This window comes from Momordica charantia (genome assembly GCF_013281855.1).
Source record: "Momordica charantia cultivar OHB3-1 chromosome 6 unlocalized genomic scaffold, Mcharantia_2.0 BLBB01000006.1, whole genome shotgun sequence".
Lineage (NCBI taxonomy): Eukaryota > Viridiplantae > Streptophyta > Magnoliopsida > Cucurbitales > Cucurbitaceae > Momordica > Momordica charantia.
Window position 1 is genome coordinate 19542443 of NW_028275164.1, and position 6041 is coordinate 19548483.

The following is a 6041-nucleotide window of genomic DNA, read 5'->3' on the forward strand; positions in this document are numbered from 1 at the left end:
GTGCATGGGGTCTGTTGTGGTCGGCCCGTCCTTCTGTTCCTTGGTTTTCTTTGGTTTGGTTCGTGGGAACATTCTGAAGCATTCTTTCATTTCTTGGTTGGCGATATGTGGTTGGCTTACTACGAGGGATCACTTATTTCGTTTGGACTCTTTCGTTCCTGCTTCCTGTGTGTTTTGTGCTGGCATGGAGTCCCGTGATAATCTATTCTTTGAGTGCACCTTTAGTTGGGAGGTTTGGTTTGGCATGGTTACTTAGGCTAGTTCTTCTCACCGAGTTTCATATTGGTTTACTAAACTTGCTTTGGTTTGTCACATTAGTGCCGAGAAGCTGTTTTTTTTTATAACTCAGGAGTCGGTGGCCCTTTGGCATTTATGCCCCTACGCACTATCCCCATACCCGTTACATAATAAAGAGTCCATTGCTTGGTGGAGTTGCGTTCCATGTGACTTGAACCTAAGACTTTTAAGGATATTCCTTGAGGCCCCAAGCCACCCAAGCTATCCCTTAGGAACTTTTGAGTTGTACATATAAATTTGTGTTTTCTTTTGAACCCAGGTCTTGGATCACCAATCAACTTATTAGCGGTAATTGATATCTGTATCTGACCAAGAGGTCATGAGTTCGAATCCCTCACCCCACTTGTTGTACTCAAAATAGAAAAAAAAGCAAATAAATAAATAACAACTTCTTAGACAAATCTTTACAAGTACTTAAGTCGCAACCAAACTTGTAATTAATCTTACTAAAGTTTGATTTCGCCTAGCGACTGGTGCTACATTTGAATGTGTTTGCAAGTGTGAGTTAGTTTATTTTCACAAATACTTAATTTTCATATGCATTCTATAGCGGGACTTTTTTATTAATATAGTTGTAAATAAAACTTATTTTTAAAATATTGTAAAAATTTATAATTTATTTTTTCTTATAGAATCATGAAGTTATCTATGGTAGTTCAAAATTGGAAATTAATATTATAAATTAGAGAACAATGTTTGAAGTCTGTCAATTTACAGTCTATCGATCTAATCCGTTCCACAATGGGGACGTCGCCAGTTACGATGTGGCTGACGACGAACTAGTGGTGCCGCTGGTGTCTCCTGACTCCCTGTGGGGTCTCGATCCTCCGTAGGGTTGAAGTATTGTCCATGCTCTCCACGTCCACGTCCATGGCCCCCTTCATAGCCATATTGCGGCTGCAAAGATGGTGTGTGATACTGACTAGAACCAGGAGTCGGTATCATTACCATAGGCGTGGACGGATCAGCATCATCCTGTGTCTCTGTAAACGGTGGAATGTATTCAACCCTATGATAGATAACTTCAGGTACGGGATCGTCAAGCCATACTGGAGCATCTTGGTCTACTTGACGTCGTCCTCTACGCCTAGGGTCACGAGCAGGAGTAGGTACATTGTACATTTGATGAAGGCTCTAAAGATGACTCCCGCCAATGTTGCACAGCGTATTAATTTCGTCTGATGACGAGATAATACTGATTTGCACGAAACACGCAGCCTACATGGAAAAAAATTAATAAATATGTATTGATTAATTTGAATAATTGTTATAACGAAATAAAAGATTGTACCGTAGCACCAAATCCTGCTCCTTCTCGAGTTATATATCTTCTGGTGATTAACGTATACCAGTTCATGTATCCTAGATCGCAAGCACCGTCGTCGTCGACTAGAGGATTGATAACAAGAAAATCTCTACGTATGTTCCACCTTGCCACAAAATGTGCAATCTGATCCTGCCAGGTGCTATCCCAAATGTCGATGTCATGTATCCTCTTATCCCAGCATGACACCTCTAGAATTGCTTGTTTCATACCAAATTGTCTTGTAACTCTATCTGGATGATGTCATTCCACAATATGAAAGCATATGAGTGGACTCACAGTGCACCAGACGTTATGTCCATTGACCCAAAAGTCGGGTAGGTTGGCAAATTCCTTATCATATGGCTTCCAGTTCATCTGAAATTGTAATAAAAAACCGTGTAATTAATTATAAATCAATATATATTTTTATATTCTAACACTTAAAAAACGTACCGAGCCTAGTGACAAGAGGTCCAACATGTACCTGTATTGGATCAAAACATGTGCAGATACTTTTGTAACACAAAATTGATCTCTCCACCTACAATAATATTATAGGTTAGTACAACAATTGAATGCGTAAAAAAATTTTAAGAGAAAAATAGGACAATATTTATATCGACTTACCGGGCAGCTAATGGTCGACCCACGAGCTCGTGATCTGAGATGTGACGACGCTGTGGAGCCATCGTGTGGAATCGATCCCAAGCCCATACTTGAAGAAGTATAATTGGACCGGAAATGTTACGTGAGTCAGAGCGACACGCTTTGCACAGATTTCGATACAACCATGCCAAACATGCTCCACCCCAACTAAAACATCCAGCTACCTCGAAATTTGCTAATAGTGGGAGGAACATTAAATGCACCAAGTTGTTAGACTTGTCGGCAAATAGACTACCACCGATAAGCTGCATAATATAGGCACAAGCATATCTGGCAATGATTTCCTCATCAGCATTGTCGGCTAGATTACAAAATTAAGAAGCTAGCCAAGGTAGACTCAGCCTACAGCCTCTGATGTGCGCAACACCTGGAGTCACCCCAAGTAATGCATGACAGGTGCCTCTCCAATCATAATCAACACGACCAATAACATGCTCGCCATTTACTGGTAACCCAAGCTGCACTGCTACATCTTGTAGAGTGATAGTACACTATCCATCAGACATGTGGAATGTATGAGTCTCTGGCCTCCACCGTTCCACAAGCACAGTAATGAAATGCCAATCTAATTGGATGAATCCCAATCTGGCGAATCCGTAAAATCCAGAAGCGCGTAATGCATGTTCAATTAAAGGATGCAATGGGATGGTGCGATCAAATACTGCTTCTCTATGTCGATAGTGCAACTCCTCGTTACACTGACCTTGCCAAACTAGCTCTGATCGGTGTCGAGCTTGGTCATACAATACAGATCGATCGATAGGACCTGGGTTTAATTCCATAATCTAATACGATAGATAATCATTAGTTGGAAACTTAAATTTAAATTTTAAAACAATAGTCACAACACAGAGTATCAATTAAACTAAAGGTACAGTCACATAGAGTTTTCAATTACATCGACAATTAAACTAACACAGAGTACAATCATCGACATCTATGAAGGTGCTTCCTGTCGTCTCGAGGGACAATTTCTTCGATTGTGACCAAGTTGATTACAAAGCCCGCATCTTTGTTGAACACTTGGTTCTCTCCAATCCATCTCGTTATGAATACGCGAGCTCCTTGGTCTTCCAGGCAATCTCAATAATGTTGGATCAGGGTGCAATATAGGTAAGTTTGGGTGAGCGATCCAATAATCTTCATGTGGGATTGGTTGAAATTGAGGAGCATAAGACTCAGCATACCTCGAAACCTTGTAAGGATCCTCAATGTAGTCCTCGTAGTTAAAGTTTAAGTGTGAACAAACTGCCATTAAATGAGAACATGGCATGCCATACGTTTGCCACTTGTTGCATGTACATGAACGTTCTTCGGCAGTAATTCTCACTATTTGTGTGTTCCCTCCTTTCGAATTGTAATAGTGAAGCCCTGTTTTCACATGAAACACACCTACGACTCGATCATAACTGACTACAGTGTGTTTGGTGGATCTCGCCGCCCATCTAACAAGCTTATCGTAAGCATACCTGTTAAGCTTGATAATGTAAGTTAAGAACATTGACATAATGCAAGGACAGTAAACAACCGATTAAAAAATACCTGGTGTATTTTTCGTTTCTACTTAAAGCATCTCTTGTCTCCTCCCTCCATTTCTCGAAATATTTTATGCATCGGTAGAATGTAAGTTCTACCAACTCAGTGATGGGTAACATCCGAGCTCCTTTCAGCACCCCATTAATGCATTCGGAAAGATTGGTTGTCGCCCACCCATATCTATATCCACCATCATGTGATAGGGTCCACTTCTCAATCCCAATGTTGCGGAAAAAATTCATACAAGAGCTATTCAGTAATTTAATATTTTCCACCTCCTTGTTATACTTTCGAATTTGGAATTGAACACCGGCACGAATCTTTCAATTCAGTACATTTGTATTTATGGTTGAAGTTGCTAGAAACATGTCGTAGACAGAATCTGTGATGCGATTTAGGTCCGGTCCAACCATTATCTGGATTATTAACTGCAGAGATAATACCACCATGTCGATCTGAAATTAAACATATTTCTTCATGCGTAACAACTTTTCTTAGGTTTTTTAAAAACCATCCCCAGGTCTGACGACTCTCTTCGTCTATAATGGCAAATGCAAGAGGTAACAAATGTCCATTTGAATCGACTGATGTTGCAATCAATAGCTTCCCCTTATACTTTCCGTAAAGGTGAGTACCATCTATTTGAAGCACGCGGCGAAACTTTTGAAAGGCTGCAATGTAAGAACCGAATGACCAAAATACAGAATGAAGAATGCCATGACCCGGTTGTCCATAGTTCCTAATTTTCCATTCAACGATTGTTCCTAGATTAGTGTGTTTCAGCATGTACATTCACTTTGGCAAAAGTTGATATGACTCATCCCAGTTACCAAAAATACGAGCCAAAGCTTTTGTTTTTCCTTCCCAGACCCTCCCATAAGGAACATGATATCCAAATTTTTCCTTGATCAAATCTTGAAGTGTCGCAATACTCGTAAAAGGATTAGCTCTCACTGCATCACAAAATTCTCTACTTATCATATTTGAATCCAATTGACAATGACTTTGATTAAATTCTGAATATACACAAGAATGTTGGTCCACATACTTTGTAATCTCCCATAAGTTAATACTTTTCTTAAGAATCACACGAAGTCGCCAATTGCATCCATCTTGCCACTTATTACATCTAACTGCCCATATAGATGGTGTCGAATCTACAACTTCGTAAGGGTGGTGATTCTTTACAGCAAAACGTTTGACGATATGTTGCATAGTTTTTTTTTATCATTACACATGAACCCCTTGTACAACATATCATTTTCAACTGTCACTGGTCGCAACATAGACTCGTGTTCTGCAATACTGTTAACACTGTCCATGTCAAATGTTTGAGAAGGGATCTCATGTTCACCTTCGAGTTTCAATTCATCAAACTCATCATCTGTCGCTGTCTTGAGTTCTATAAACCTATTAGCAGTTAAGTCTGTATCTTCATCTAAATTAGTCGTTGGAGGTACAACTGACTCATGTTCAGGATCAAGACATTGACTATGGTCAAGACATTGGCTGGGTCCCTCGAGGTCCAATGATTCAAAAGGGATATCATGTTCACCATCGAGGTCAAATGGGAAATTCGTCATATTTCTAATATCACATATAATTCCACTAATTGTGGACATGGCAGTGCAATAGAGAACATTAAATTCAATGCATTCTGGTTCTCTAATGGAATAGGAATGTATTTAATGGAACCCGATGGTGTTTGATTAGGGTGTCTATAAACAAGTTCTAATTTACTCTTCCTCATATCTAATTTCAGTGACACTCCAACCATTTGAACAAAATGTTCAAACTCAATACCACTGTACACAGTAAAACCTCCACTTGACGGTCCATCGTAATCAATTTCATTTACACCATCAACAGCACCTCCATTCATATACAGTACAATCGCCAAACATTTAGCTGTCATTTTAATCCTAAATTGGAAAAGGATATCTTTAATTAAGTTCCTAATTAAATGTAACTACACCAATCAAATAAATAACCTAAATTTATTTGTAATAAAAATGGTGTAATTTTATAATTACGCACATGTATTAAATAAAAGAGCAAATCAATACATATAAAAAAACATTTAAAAAAGATAGCAATTAAGAATTATAATACAAAAATGTGCATAATCTTATAATTATAATTACCTACGATTATTTAATAAAATAAATAAATTACATAAATATATACTATTTAAATAAATAAATGATATATTAATTAACAATTAAATCTAGCTAAA

At 38.4% G+C, this 6041-nt stretch overlaps 1 pseudogene; it reads right to left on the reverse strand.

Moving 5' to 3' along the window:
- Positions 1-1023: 1023 nt before the first annotated feature.
- Positions 1024-3051, reverse strand: LOC148210875 (serine/threonine-protein phosphatase 7 long form homolog; annotated as a pseudogene).
- Positions 3052-6041: the final 2990 nt, after the last annotated feature.